This window comes from Papio anubis, chromosome 2, assembly GCF_008728515.1.
Source record: "Papio anubis isolate 15944 chromosome 2, Panubis1.0, whole genome shotgun sequence".
NCBI classification, from domain to species: Eukaryota; Metazoa; Chordata; class Mammalia; order Primates; family Cercopithecidae; genus Papio; species Papio anubis.
Genome location: NC_044977.1, coordinates 131557809 through 131574107, shown reverse-complemented (window position 1 = coordinate 131574107; position 16299 = coordinate 131557809). Strand labels below are relative to the sequence as shown.

Below are 16299 nucleotides of genomic sequence, written 5' to 3'. Positions count from 1 at the left end.
TGCAGTGAGCCGAGATCACACCACTGCACTTCAGCCTGGGTGACACAGTGAGGCTCCGTCTCAAAAAACAAACAAACAACAAAAAACTAAAGCATATTGACACTTAAACCAGAAGAGTTTTGTGTTTGAGTCTACAGGAGGCTTCCCAAAAGACCTGTGCATTGAGAGAAACATCTGGAGCCTAGCTACTAGGTTAAGGTTATGGCTCTTGGAAAATTGTACTAATACTCGACTACCATCTTGATCCCAGCCCTACTGCTACTGCTCCTGGGCTGGGTAAAAGGCCTAGTGTGCTCAAGAATACAAGGATAGGAAGCTGAAAGCAGAATTGTGCAGAACAAGGGCTCAATAAATCTCAGGGGCTTTCTATTTTATTTTTATTTTTGAGACAGGGTTTTGCTCTGTTGCCCAGGCTGGAGTGCAGTGGCACAATCACAGCTAACTGCAGCCTTGACCTCCTAAGTTCAAGCCATTCAGGGCTTTCTAAAGAAGATGTTATATTAGAGGCCATGATCCTAGCCATCATTTTTAGCAAGCCCCAGGAATCTGTGTCACTGGGATGGAGGTGAGATTGGCGATGGGGACAGTTAGCTTCTCTTGCTGCCTTGACTTCTTTCCTTCTTCTCTCTTCCTTCTTCCTCTCCTCCTCTCTTTTCTAGGCTCACACTTCTGCACTCACAGGGAAGAGACAAAATGCTAGCCATCCTTACGTTCCCTGCACTTGGCAGAGTATCTATCAGAGAGTAGGTGCTCACTAAATGCTTGTTAGAATGAACACTCATCCTCACACTCTGCTCACACTTACCTACAAGTACCCATCACCACTACCCCTTCCTGTGCAGGGAGAAGTCTAACCTGTTCTCATAATAGAGTTACATTTTCTTCCCTACTTACCTTCTCTAGATCACCCTACTGCCATTCCTACCCATATCCTGATGCTGGCATTTGAAAAAAGAGAAATGGGAAAGCATCAGGAGAAACATATGGGTTGAGGGGGGGTTATTCTGTGTTTCTAAGGACATCTCTATCTAGTGATGACAGTAATTGAGTAAAGTGGGAGATGCTGGCTGGGTATGGGGGCTCACACCTGTAATCCCAGCTCTTTTGGGGGCTGAGGTGGGCACATCATGAGGTCAGGAGTTTGATACCAGCATGGCCAACATACTGAAACCCGGTCTCTACTAAAAGCATAAAAATAAGCCGGGTGTGGTGGCACGCACCTGTAGTCCCAGCTACTCGGGAGGCTGAGGCAGGAGAATCACTTGAACCCAGGAGGTGGAGGTTGCAGTGAGCTGAGATAGCACCATTGCACTCCAGCCTAGGGCACAGAGTGAGACTCTGTCTGGAAAAAAAAAAAAAAAAAAAAAAAAAAGTGGGGGAGAAATGCTGAAGATTTTGAAGTGAGAGGAGAAACAAAGGGAAAAGATCCTTGAGAAGGTGAAGTGGAGGGTTGGCCTTTGGTGGGAGGAGAGACTCAAACTATAGAGAAGAGAGGCCCTACCTCCGTAGACTTGTACGTCTGGCTTCTGTTTTCCTAAAAACCTGGAGAGTGAGATCATCAGCTGAGAATAACAGCAGAGGCTAGGGTGTGGAAGGCTGAGAAAGAGAAGGTGGTATTGACCCATCATGACTTGCTTCCTCTTTTCTTTTTCTCCTCCCTAGGCCAGCCTTGACCAGGGCCTGCCTGTAGACTTGTGATGAATGATATAATGGCCTCCTTGGTCTAAGTTATAAGATCTGATCAGTCTATCAGACTGTCTTAATTGTGTGATGCCAACTCATGCAGAGAATGGTGTGGAGTCATCTTCTCACAGTCGATCGAAGTAAGTTCCTGCAATTTCTCTGCTAATGATATGGTTCGACTTTGTGTCCCACCCAAATCTCATGTAAAATTGTAATCCTCACTGTTGGAGGAGGGTCCTGCTAGGATGTGATTGAATCATAGGGGCTGTATTAGTCCATTTTCACACTGTTGATAAAGACATACCCAAGACTGGGTAAATTATAAAGAAAAAGTGGTTTAATGGATTCACAATTCCATGTGTCTGGGGAGGCCTCACAATCGTGGTGGAAGGTGAAAGGAGTATCTTCCATGGCAGGAGGCCAGAGAGAGAATGAGAGCCAAGAGAAAGGAGTTTCCCCTTATAAAATCATCAGATCTTGTGAGAGTTATTCACTACCACAAGAGCAGCATAGGGGAAATCGCCCTATGATTCAATTATCTCCCACCAGGCCCCTCCTATAACACATGGGAATTATGAGAGCTACAATTCAAGATGAGATTTGGGTGGGGACACAGCCAAACCATATCCGGGGAGGACTTCCCCCTTGCTGTTCTCATGAAAATGAGTGAGTTCTCACAAGATCTGCTTGCTTAAAAGTGTGCAGCACTTCCCCCTTTGCTCTCTTCCTCCTGCTCCTGCCACATAAGATGTGCCTCCTTCCTCTTTGCCTTCTGCCATGATTATAAGTTTTCTGAGGCCTCCCCAGCCATGCTTCCTGTATAGCCTGTGAAACTGTGAGTCAATTAAATCTTTTTTCTTTATAAATTACCCAGTCTCAGGTAGTCCTTTTTTTCTTTCTTTTTTTTTTAAAAAAAAATTTTTTATTTTTTGAGATGGAGTCTTGCTCTGTTGCTTAGGCTGGAGTGTGGTAGCATGATCTTGGCTTACTGCAACCTCTGCCCACCCCCCAGTTCACGCATTTCTAATGTCTCAATCTTCCAAGTAGCTGAGACTACAGGTGCCCACCACCATGTCCAGCTACTTTTTTTTTTTTTTTTTGTATTTTCAGTAGAGATGGGGTTTCGCCATGTTGGCCAGGCTGGTCTCAAACTCCTGACCTCAAGTGATCAGCCCACCTTGCAGGTAGTTCTTTATATCAATGTGAGAATGGACTAATATACCTCAACTTCAGCATCACCCATTCCCACCCTTTTCCTGGTGATGGCAAGAGAAGGAGAAGCAGAGTCTAATTTGGGCTACAGCAGGTAAAATTTGAGAAATTCAGTGAAGTCAAAATGAGACCACCCAGATCCTGAAATATAAAGATAAGAAAAGCAAAGATTTAGTAAGTGGTTCTGAGGTCTCTGGACATCCTTTGGCACTTCAAAACTTCCAGTGATTCTACAGGACTTATAGCAGAAACACTAATCTTAACATCTCAATATTATTGCAACTTTTTCTTAATCTACCTCAATCCATTCTATATCATGCCATTAATAGACATGTCCTAAAATATGAGAATGAGAACATAGGGGGTTGAGAAGAAACTACAAGGGGATGGGAAGTGAAACTTTTCCCTAGTTTGGACCTCGTGAAATTCTCCAGGAATATCTCCTGGCACACTGCCAGGAATCTCATCCCAAGCAGGGAAGCTGAGCCCTCTCCAAAGAGGGCGTGAGTAGGAATTGTGCATCATCCTCCTAGAACCATGAGTAGTAGGGGCCCATTCTGGTCCTGGGGAACTATAGTTGTTGGCTTCAATTGTAACCCAGAAAGTAGGCAACAAGGCCTACAGCTTTGTGTGCAGAGTTGAGGACAAACACTGACCAATAGCATTCAAGAGAACTCCTTCCCTGCGAATTCAGTGCCCTGCCATAATTCTCATCATCTTTTCCCTTTAGTTCATGCTTCTGCCAGTGGAGTCTTTGTCCTCCAATTCCTCACAGTTAGAGCCTCTACATTTCATTCCTTTTCCTCAAAGTAATCCCAGGGGGGGGAAAAGTTAGATAATTCCTTAATTCTTGACGAAAATTTCAAATATTTGATCATCTCTCTTCTGTCAAAGTGACCAACACTTATAGCACTAGAAATTTTGAGTTTTCCTGGAAATAGAATCTTATGAGAATGTCTTTGCAAAGCAATGACTTTAACATTATGGAGTTTTACCCACGTGAGAAGACTGCTGTTTGTTGAGGAATTGAGATTGAGTTGTCGCATCCTTATGATGGAAAAGGAGACAGATGATTTTGTAATCTATATTCAGCCTTCTTCTATTAAAACATAAAACCGTGTGTCAAAGCATCTGGATGATCTAAAAACAGTGGTTGCCTGGAGTACGGAGCTCAGTCACTTTTGAGAAAAAAATGCACGTTTATTTTTAAAGGAAAAATGAAAAAGAGGGATATTGGAATGTAGGGATGGTTATGTTGAGAAAGTTTGCCCAGATTGACCTGACATCCTGGAAAATACTTTAGTTCATTTGATAGAAGGAATCCAGTGCTTCCAGCCAGGACAATGAAAGAGAGTTCTAAGAAATGTAAATGCGTAAAAAGAAAAAAAAAGTAAGAGGAGGCAAAAGTAGAGAGAAAACAACAAAAGATAGTAATACGCCAAACATAAATGCCCTAAAGTTGCAATTGTCTTTACCATTGGCCATCTTACCACACCTCCCTAGTATACTTTCATTTTCATTCACCTTTGGCTCTCCAATGACTTCCAATGGATTGCAGTTAGTCTTGACAGACCTTGTCCAGTGGTCTTCAATCAGGATCACAGTGAGAGACAAGCCAAGAATCCCATTTGTTCTTGTTCTGTTTGGAATATCTCCACATTAGCCCAACTTTCCATTACTGCCACTGACTTTAGACTTCTGGATGACAAATGAAAGAAAGAAAGTGATTCTGTTATCAAACAAGGAGAATCCTAAAGAGCTCCTTGTTATCATCACCAAGATCTGAAATTATGGGCTGTTCCATTTGTGAGCTCATTAATCTCTGTTTTCCAGTGGGAGCTTTGCAATTGCAAAGAGCTGCTCAGCGGAGACCTCCAATAGCTGTCCAACTGCAGCATCCGTGGGCCACAGGCACACTGGCCTGAATAGAATGAGAATGCGTATTCGGGGCAGGGGGAGGCAACAGGGGGTTTGAGCTAATCAAAGTACAAAGTTTGTTTATAATTTATTGATGTGTTGTTAACTGTGTTGCAGCTTTTCCTAGAATGATGGCTGTTTGTTTATTGATTTCTCAAAAAAGCTTTCAATATTGTGGTTTGTTTATCATGGAGGTTTGAGTTGTTGAAAGTTGACCTCAAAATTGATATAATTAACTGGTTTTAGTTTGCTGTGTTTAATTGATATTGAAGTGTAGACAGGAAAGTATGTGGGGGCGGTGGTAATTTTCTAGTTAGTTGGACATTGTTTTTGGCTTTTAGAGCCTTCCAGTTACTCAACAATAACTTTCCAAATGTTAGCTCTGCTCTGATTATTAGTTTTATGATGATGACTCTGCCATTATGTCTAATCAACAGCTGTGCGGAAACTCATTTTAATCATATTTTTCCTGCCTAGAAATTAGCAGATGAAGGATAATTACTACCCAATAGCTTGAGTTATGATTGGCTGCTTCCTAACCCTGTTGAAAATAACAAATGAAAACTTAAAGAAAATGTAAAACTTTTCTTTCTACTTTGTAAAAAAAGTATGAGCCCTTTGCCTTTTTTCCTACCTGAACACTGGGAATGAATTGCCCACTTCCCTACCTTGAGACCAGCGTTACAGATCAGAGTGACTTCATTAACTAGATTAATTAGATTAAACTGATTGAAGGTGTTTTTTACAGCATGAGACTTATGCACCCACAGGCTCATGAAGGATGATGGCAATATTTATTTCCAGAATGTAAGTAATGAACTTTTCCTTTCCATAGTGTTTCCTAGAAGCATGAGAACTTTCAATGAGGTCAGGGCTGGAATGGCTCATAGAGACCATCTATTCCAGGGCGGTGGACTGGGGGTATATATGCACATGTACATATTATTCTGAAGGGGACCATGGCTCCAAAGAAGTTAAAACCCACAGACCAAATCCAGGTCTTTCATGTCACAGAAATGAAAATCAAAAGGGTCTCATAGAGTCAGTGGTGGCAGAACTGAGATTTAGAAGCAAGGTCATCACACTTCTCAGCAACTTCTTGCCTCTCAGAAGAGCTGCCACTTCCCCTAATCCTGTATCACTGTTAGCACCGGCTCCTGAAGCCTCATTGCCCCTCATGTCACCACCCTCCGATACCTGCTGTGGTAATAAATAGGGGTCAGGGTGCGATATGCAGTGAAACCAGTGAAGAAATGGGCCCTTCTGACTTCAGTGATTGGACGGTGATGGATGGTTGGTTGTTTCCCCTGTATCACTGCTATTGAGTACATGAGGAATCTATGAGCCATGACTTATAAAAGCTCCAGTGTACAACACCATTAATGACCAACAAGGCAATTAAGCACTAACTGACCTTTAGATCAAAATGCCCTTATGACTCCAAAGAATATTAAACTAATGATACATAACAGTTTGGATAACTGTTGAAAATACAATCTATATAACTTTATATAGTTTCTTTAGGTTTCAGATATTATGTGATATTGATGATAAAATAATCTTACAACATTAGAATAAACATGGAAGAACAGTGGAAACCTTTACAGTTTAGGGTGTCTCAAAGGCCTGAATATCTAAAATACATATATATCTGCAAAGCTGATGTACTCTGAGGCAGAGTTTTGCAAACTTCATAGATTAGAACACCCGGAGGGCTTACTAAAACACAAATTGCTGGGCTCTGCCCTGGAGTTTCTCATTCAGTAGATCTGGGGTGGGCCTGAGAATTTGCAATTCCAATGAGTTGCCAAATGAGCCTGATGCGGCTGGTCCAGGGATCATACTTCAAGAACCACTTGGCTAAAGCTAATGTTACTGATTGTTACCAGCTTTATAGTACCATCTTCACACTTACATATTTCACTAACATTGAAGTGAAACACCTCTGAAAGATCCCCTGTCATTTAGTAATCCTCTGTTGCATCTTACATTTCATCACACACATCTGGCTCCTGTTCTGCCCCCTCCCACGTGACACTGTCTTCCTCAGAGGGAAGACAGGGATGAGGCAGGATGGAGCTCCTCTTTAGGTTGCCCACAAACCCTAGCACAGTATGTGCAAAGCCTGTTGCCTTTATTTGAAATAGAACTAAGTTCAAAATAAAGAGGATGAACAAAATGACTTTAAAATCCTATTTGGGGCCTAAGGTTTTGTTATTCAAAGGCTACAGTTTTGACATGGACTTTTTTCTCATCTCCATGGTAGACACCAGCTAGATGTTCACAAAACCCATTTCTCCAGCCTTCCTGGGTACACAGCTGGATTGCATTTCCCAGCCTTTCTTGCAGAAAGAGATGTAACCATGTGATTGATTTCTAGTCAATATAATGAATGAGCATTACTTCCAGGACTGGCCCACAAAACCACCCATGCAGGATCATCCATGTTCTTTCCCTGTCATTGCCTGTCATTGATGATGAAGGACCCAGGAGATGAAAGGTGTTTGGGTTTCCAAATCACTTGGAGGAAAACTGCCCCAATCTGGACCTTTTTTGAACTTTACAAGAGTGAGAACTAAACTTCTGTTGTACAAATCCACTGAGATTTTGGAGAGTCTATCTGTACTAGGAATTAGCATTACCTTAACTAAATAATTCCACAGCCACAGCTCTGAGCCCTCATGTGCCTAGCCTGAGGAAATACCATCTGTGATGGTCTCTGTTCCTCTCTCCATCTCTCTTCTCACCCTTAAGCACCCATCTAATCATATCATAATGTCAACTTCTTTCATTTTCATATTAAGTCATCAAGGCCTTTAAGACTGTCACCAATTGAAATCTCTTACCCTGTATTTCATAAAACCCACATCTTATGACTACGGAGAGATGCCAACCATCTAAGTTAATCACCTCTTCATACAGAGCTGTTTATTAGGCACCTCCAATACTCCTACGCAGTTCCTAGACTTCTTCACGAGAAGGGTTTCAGAAGGGTCAGTGCCCCCAAAGTCCACAAACCTGCCGCAGGAGTTCCATTTGTCTCTCCTGGCATTAAGGGATTTAGATTCCTTGGGGCCTTCATTCTGGCTGAGGACAGAGATAGGGAGTTTACTTCCTGCTTATGCAGAAGGGCCTAGGGGACTTGGGAGAGTCTAATTGGTCTGGACTCTGCATGTCCTAGCTAAGATCCTTTGCAAAAAGAGGAACTAATTGTCTTGCAAGTGTCCTATGTCCAAGTGCTGTGCTGGTCATTTTGTGTCTTTTTGAAAAAATTTAATGTAATGTAATCTTTAAAACCAGGGGAAATGAGGCACAAAGGAAGTGAGTCTTTGACCCAATATCACACAACAGTAATTGGTATTTTTCTTTCTGATTCCAAAGCCTGTGTTTTTTCTATTAATAGCATACACGTAGCCTCGCTAAAATCAGCCCCCCTTGTTAAAATCAGGAACCACTCTCAGAATGGTCCAAACTCCATGGCTTTTTTCTTTTTTTTTTTTTTTGAGATGGAGTCTGGCTCTGTCGCCCAGGCTGGAGTGCAGTGGCCGGATCTCAGCTCACTGCAAGCTCCGCCTCCCGGGTTCACGCCATTCTCCTGCCTCAGCCTCCCTAGTAGCTGGGACTACAGGCGCCGCCACCTCGCCCGGCTAGTTTTTTGTATTTTTAGTAGAGACGGGGTTTCACCGGGGTAGCCAGGATGGTCTTGATCTCCTGACCTCGTGATCTGCCCGTCTCGGCCTCCCAAAGTGCTGGGATTACAGGCTTGAGCCACCGCGCCCGGCCCCATGGCTTCTTTTTTAACAGAAGATCCGCTGTTTGGTTTAGGCAGAATGTGCCCACCTACTAAACTACATATCCCAGATGCCTTGCAACTAGGGAAAGGTACATGACTCATCCTAGCCAGTATGGTATAGATAGAATTGTTTAGGTAGAGCTTCTAGGAAAGCTCCTTAAGGCAATGGAGGACACAGTGAGAATACACTTTTTAAAAAAAAAAATTGGCACGTACCTTTTTATATTTTGCCTTTCCTTCTTCCTCCTGTCTAGAGTCCAAATGTGATGTCTGGAAAGGGAGCTGATGTATTGTAACCATGAGGTAACAAGATGACATCACAGAACCATAGACCAGCTCCCTGCTGCCTCCCTCTGGACTTCTTTTACATGAGAAAAAAATAAAAGTTCTTATTTGTTTTAGCCACCATTTCTTCAGGTTTTCTGTTACTTGCAGCCAAACACAATTCTAAATGTTCTTCCTTTGAACCAGTCCAGTACAGAAGCAGACATTTCCCAGTGGCCAAAGTATATACAAGATCTCCTGACTCCTCCTGCATTCCAAACCACATTCTCTGGAGTCCCTGAAAAGATGGTGACTGTGGGTATGAAGGCTGAGAGTCTATGACCAAATGGGCACCACTTGAAAGGGTCATGTTGCCTGCTGTTTGTACCCCTAAATGGAACTCCTCCACCCTCCCCCTGGAGCTGAATCCCCCAACTGCATACCCAGCATGCAACTGACTATGTATGCAATAAGTACGCATACTTATGTACACATACTTAAACCTCCAAGTAGTGTCATATGTTACTTCTCTTTCAGGTAATGGTCTTTCAGCTACTCTCCAGCTTATTTCAAATAACTAATCAAAAACATGTGAAGTTTCCCAAGCAAGCCTGCCCTAGTTCTAATCATCCCGGTCACCCTTGCGTGCATTGCACTTTGCATGACTTCTTGAGCAGTGTCCATCCCACAGGAAACAAAGCTGAACACCATGAGAAGGTCATTTATGAGATGCATTTGTGATGCCCCCAGGCATTCTCAGAAATAACTGGGAAAAGAATTTGCTCTGGATTACTGTGGTTGTGTAGTAAATCACCCCAAAACGTAGAGACTTTTAAAACAACAAAAATCATGTATTATTTCCCACAGTTCCTATGGGTCAGGGGTTCAAATGGGGCATAGCAAGGCTGGCTTGACTCTACTTAAAGTCTCAGACATTGGCTGAAAGAATCAAAGGCAGGGGGCAGGAATCCTCTAAAGGCTCATTCATTCACAATCAGGTGATTGGTGCTGGTGACTGGCTGGGGGCCCAGTTGGAGCTGTCAACGAGAACATCCACATGAAGCCTCGCCATGTGGCCTGAGCTTCCTCACAACATGGTTCCAAGGGCAGCTGTCCTGAGAGAGAGCCAGGTGGATGCCATATTGCCTTTTATGACCTAGCTTTGGAAGTCAACTGGAGTCACTTCTGCTACATTCTTTCGGCTCAATGAGAGGGAGCATAAACCCTAGCTCTGTTGAGGCATGTTAAGGTTACATTGTAAGAGCATGTGAGATGAGATGTATATGAGATGCCCCTAACTTACACCAGAGGAAGACAGCAGAGGCAAGAGGCAGGGAAATATGGTTATTGCCAAAGAGCCAGCAAAAATCAAATTACCGACTTAATTTTATTTTTATATTTATATGTGTGTTCAGATGCTTGCACCTATTCTATTCTTTAGACCATAAGATCTGTTATGCATACCTTATATTACAACGACCCACAGTCCTCAGTGTCTTTTCCTGTCCTGACTCCTTCCTCAGGCTTCAGCTGACATTTTCCACGGTCCCCTTCTCCCCTTCCTGCTCTGTTCCTTGTCCTCAATGTTCCTCAGCTCACAAAATTCAAGATATTTTTGTAACACCTAAATGCTTATGTTGCTCCCAATTGATGGTAGTTAATATCAAATGTTGATGGAGCATTATTTGAATATGCCATTTTCTGAGGTTCTTTTATGTATCTAATATTAAAGTGTAAACTTCAAATTATATCTAAAAGTACATATTGACTTACTGTAACTACAAACCCAAGATGCAGTAAGCACGTTCAGAAACGCTTGCCAAAATGGTACTTCTAAGAGCCTATTAAGGAGCTTTAATATTTTATTTTGGATTATGTAGATAAAGTTTATAAACAAGGTTGTTAAAAAATAATGGGGATGAGAAAGCCTTTCTATTTCCTTCTTTATATCTGGGTAAAGGAAATAAAATACATTGTCTAAGTCTCCACCCTATGGGGTGAGGACTGGGGCCATTCCAAATCTGTTCTGCCTAGATTAGTGCAGAAGAGGTGCCCTCTACCCACCACAGGACTTCTCAACCGTAACCAATCTACCCAGTCACTTTGTAAGCATCATCTCCCTAAATTTTACAACGATTCTGAATTATTATCCCAATTTCACAGAGCTAAAAAGTGACACCATTTGGATTTGCACTCTTATCTGTCCAATTTCATCCTGATGTCATGGTAGAACTCATGCCAGGACCTTGTTAGGCAGGGTCAGCAGCATACTCATCAGGCAGGCAGCTGTCCCCAGCTTTAGCACTGTATGATTTCCTCACTGGGAATACGGAGATCAGAGTTCACATCCTAGCTCTTCCTGTTTCTGCAACCTTGAACAAGTCACCCTTCTTGAATCTAATTTTCTTCTAAATTCATTAAAGAATGTATGGTGTTAGTTATCAACTAACTTATTTATAATTTAACTTCGAAATGCTCTAATGGTTTGCCATGTTTCCACTTTTATAAATGTTAGACTATTGCCTCTGTTCATTATCGTCTTCTATTTCCACAAACATTTCCTTTTCGTATTTGCTATCATGTTCCACAAAAAGAAAAAAACAATTGTTAAGAGATGAGGTCTCACTGTCACCCAGGTTGGAGTGCAGTGGTGCAATCTTAGTTCATTGTAACCTCAAACTCCTGGGCTCAAGTGACCTTCCTGCTTCAGTCTCTCAAGTAGCCAGGACTACAGGCATGTACCACCATGTCCAGATAAGTTTTTATTTTTGTTTTTTTAATTTTTGTAGAGACAGGGTCTCATTATGTGTCCCAGACTGATCTTGAACTCCTGGGCTTAAGTAATCCTCCTGCCTCAGCCTCCCAAAGTGCTGGGATTACAGGCATGAGCCATTACAACCAGCCATGTTCCAAAAATGTTTATCAGATTTTATTTTTTTCTCAGTGTTGCAACAGATAAATAGAATCAGTTCTGCAATTTGTTTAGCAAATTTTTGTATAGTTTAAAATAATAATAGTTATGTGTTTATTGAGCATTTACTATACACCAAGCACTTTGGATTATCTCATTTAATCCTATAACAATTTTATAAATTAGATTATATTATTACTCCCATTTTATAGAAGAGGAAGCTGAGGCTTGGAGTGATTAGGTGACCTGCCCAAAGTTACAGAGTTAATGGTAGAACTGGCTTTAAACCCAAGGTCTGTCTGACTCCATGGCTTGAACTCCTAACCAACCAGGCATAATTATCTCTACTAACACTTTCCTGATCCATCTTGTTATAACAAACAAGATGACACATACTCAAATTTGGTACATGTTAAGTGTGAAACGAATGCTAACTGTTTTGGTTCTGATTAGGATAGGAAAACTGAGCTGGAAGGTATCGACTCTCTGGAAAAAAATGTCTGCATAAATAGAGGAATCTAGAATTCTGGAGCCAGCCCCACTGTGCTCTCTGGAACCAAAGGCAGGCAGCCAGAATGCTTTATTATTAGATGGCTCCACTTAGCAGTATCCATTGTGTTCCACTTTAAGAAAAAGTAAATCTCTGTTAAAATGTCTTTCTGAACTGCTTTAATTATAGATTGGCCTTGTCAATCTTAATAAAATTATGCTTTGTGTTTGAGAAATGTATATATATATGGTAAAAGTGCTCAAAAGTAATTACTTTCATTTCCCAAGCATGTCATTTAAAAAATTCTAGGCCGGGCGCGGTGGCTCAAGCCTGTAATCCCAGCACTTTGGGAGGCCGAGGCGGGTGGATCACGAGGTCAGGAGATCGAGACCATCCTGGCTAACATGGTGAAACCCCGTCTCTACTAAAAATACAAAAAAAAAATAGCCGGGCGAGGTGGCGGGCGCCTGTAGTCCCAGCTACTCGGAGGCTGAGGCGGGAGAATGGCGTGAACCCAGGAGGCGGAGCTTGCAGTGAGCCGAGATCGCGCCACTGCACTCCAGCCTGGGCGACACAGCGAGACTCCGTCTCAAAAAAAAAAAAAAAAAAAAATTCTTCTATTCACAGCTTGATCTCTTTAACTCTTAGACTCATTTCTAATCTGACTCTGTCTAAAGCTAAAGCGTGGCTCCATGATATTGACAGCTTAAATGTCACATTAGTAACATGGTCATTGATTTTATATTTCTGCCCAGACAAATAGACTTTAAGCAAAAACAGTGAAGGTCCAGCACTAAAAATGTATATTTGTTTCCAAATAATCTTCATTTATTATTACAATAAGATAATTTTTTCCAATATTAAGGCATCTTCAAGATTTCTGATTCTAAGGAATGCTTTTAATTAATGGTGAACAGCCCTTTCAGATTTTTCTTATGGACTTACTGAAAAAGTGGCACTTGCCAATGTAGGCAAAACCATGTCTATGGGAAATTAGCCTATACTTGAGAACCCTAGTTCCTTAAAATATTAACTGGAGTTTCAGTTAGGAAAAAAAATTGGAGAGAAAAAAAATTGCGGGAATTGAGAGGAGTGCCTTGGTCATATTAAGTTGGAAAATTGCTACCTTATATTGCTTTCTTTTAGAGAATAACAATACAGTTGTTCTGCAGTATCCACAGGGGAATAGGTTCAAAAATTTGCCCATGCTCAAGTCCCTTATATAAAATGGCATTATGTTTGCATTAAACCTATGCACATCCTCCTGCATACTTGAAATCATCTCTAGATTACTTATAATACCTAATATAATATAAATGCCACATAAATAGTCTTTTAAAATTCATATTTTCTTATTTTTGTATCTGTTTTTAAATGGTTTGGGTTTGGGTTTTTTTTCCCAAATATTTTTTTATCAGCAGTCGGTTGAATCAGCAGATGCAGAACCCAGGGATACATAGGGCTGACTGTTTACCTGAACAAATTAAAGACTCCAGAAAAATTTCTGTTTTTGTTTTTGTTTTGTTTTTTGAGACAGAGTCTCTCTCTGTCACCGAGGCTGGAGTGCAGTAGTGTGATCTCGGCTCACTGCAACCTCTGCCTTCCAGGTTCAAGCAATTCTCCTGCCTCAGCCTCCCGAGTAGCTGAGACTACAGGCACGTGCCACCATGTCCAGCTAATTTTTGTATTTTTAGTACAGACAGAGTTTCGCCATGTTGGCCAGACTAGTCTCAAACTCCTGACCTCAAGTGATCCACCCTCCTTGGCTTCCCAAAGTGCTGGGATTAAAGGCATGAGCCACGGCTCCCAGTCCTGAAAAATCTTGAAGCAATGAAGCTTACTGGGTATTTCCCAAACTTACCTGACCACAAAACCACTTTCCCGAATAACAAAAACAACTATATTATTTCAGAATATAATTTATTCTGAAATAAAAATGACTGAGGAATATGACCAAACCACATGGACTTCCCAATACATACCATGATGAAAAAATATAGCTAAGAATGTTACTTTTTACATTGAGATTACAACCGTGCATTGCTTAACAGGGATAAGTTCTGAGAAATGTGTCTTTAGGTGATGTCATCATCGTGCAAACATCATAGAGTGTACTTACACAAATCTAGGTAGTATCGCCTACTACATATCTACACTGTATGGTATAGTTTATTGCTCCCAGGCTACAAACCTATTCAGCATGTTATCGTACTGAATACTGTAGGCGATGCTATTAGTAGGGTACCTAAATTTGAAAATTTGTAGCTATCTAAATACAAAAAAGATACAGTAAAAATATTGTGTTATAATCTTATGGGACCACCATCACATATGCAGTCCCTAGCTCTCTGAAAATCATCAGGCAGGAAATGACTGTATATTCCAAAAGGAATTTGGTGACACAGAATAACATATTGATGGAAAACTCACAACACACTCTAAAAACTCTACAAATTTGGTGTTATTTGTTTCTACTACATCTTGTTCCACAAAGAATTGTGCCATAACTTACAACATGAATATAAATGGCAAAATCTAAAGAGGGAATCAAACAAAAAATAAATTTTGAATTAGAAAACTAAGGCCATATGACAGTAGAAACATAAATGTAAAAAAAAAAAAAAAGGAGGAACAAGCCCAGATATTAAAACTAAACTTTAAATTTAGTTCTGAGCTCCCTGGCAACCAAAGCAAAGAGGGATTCAAGACCATTTACAAAATTACTGTGATGAAAAAGAAGAAAGCTTTAACATGTCTCTAAAGAAAACATGGCTTTTTGGCCTGAATTTCTAAAAGAAATCATTCAAAAGGGAGAATTTCATAGCAGACATAATGCCTCCCACAATTTTCCACAAATGCAATAATAACTTCATGTGGTTAACTCTTACAATATTGCCAATGATAAAGCTGAGAGCCAAATATCAAATTTTACGAAGTTAATAGGTTCCATTTGTCTTTGGCTGACTCACAAAGACAAGTTACAAATCTAATTAAGTCATGATAACCCTAAGAAAAATTAGCTTTTACTTCACCATTTTCAGAATCAAACTAGCAGGCAAGAAAAGATAATGCACTCTTTGTGGTTAAATAACAATTATAGATAACACTTACACAGAGCTCACCATGTGCCAATGTTCTAAGCACTTTATATGTATTCATTCATTTAATCCTCACAATGGCAGGTAGGAATTATTATACCCTTTATTTCACAGACAAGAAAATGCAGATCCAGTGATTAATTGTCCAAGATCACATGGCTGATACTAACACCGGTTACTGTCACCAGCAGTTAGAGTCACCTTTCCACATCAATGGTTGGGAGAAATGGGACCAGTCTTAAGCTTTAGAGGGGATTAACACTACTCTGCTCAATCAGTAGGATCAGCGGAATCACACAATTTGTTATCTTTGCATCCTAATGCTGGTGCAAGTGGTTCAGGCAAACTGCACCAATCAAGGGTCCAACCAGGAAAACGACCCATTCTGAATTTTTAAACAGACAGAAATTTCATATAAGAAACTGTTTACGCAGGAAGTACTAAGAATCTCCCAGAAAATGGTGAGGCAGCCTGGAGACTGGTATTAATAGGAAGGAGGAGGCGGTCTTATGGGAGCCTGGGGAGGCAGGAGAGTTGACTGACAGCAGCTGGAGCCACAGCAGGCCTCAATAGGAACCGTGGAGGAGCTGCCAGTGTCCCCACCCTGGCTTCACCCTTTATCTGCCTTCCAATCTCCCACTGACTGAACTCTGCCAGAATTTCAGCAACAGGGAAATGTACCCTCCAGGGACCAGCCCTCCTGTGATACAGGGCAGAGCTGTAAAAGGTTGAGAACGAAATCCAAAAGCAAAAACACCCAAGATTGGCTCACACACTAACACTACAAAAGTGGAAATTCTGGCCAGGCGCAATGGTTCACTCCTATAATCCCAGCAATTTGGGAGGCCAAAGTGGGTGGATTGCTTGAGCTCAGGAACAGACAAGATGGGCAACATGGTGAAAACCTGTCTTTACCAAAAATACAAAAAAA

At 41.2% G+C, this 16299-nt stretch overlaps 1 long non-coding RNA gene across 1 annotated transcript; it reads right to left on the bottom strand.

Annotated features, from left to right (window-relative positions):
• Window positions 1-4074: 4074 nt before the first annotated feature.
• LOC103882228 lies at window positions 4075-11496 on the bottom strand. Its single transcript, XR_643984.3, has 3 exons — window positions 8822-11496; window positions 4420-4593; window positions 4075-4251 (listed from the first exon to the last, which is right to left on the bottom strand). It is a non-coding gene; the product is annotated as an uncharacterized LOC103882228 (long non-coding RNA).
• Window positions 11497-16299: the final 4803 nt, after the last annotated feature.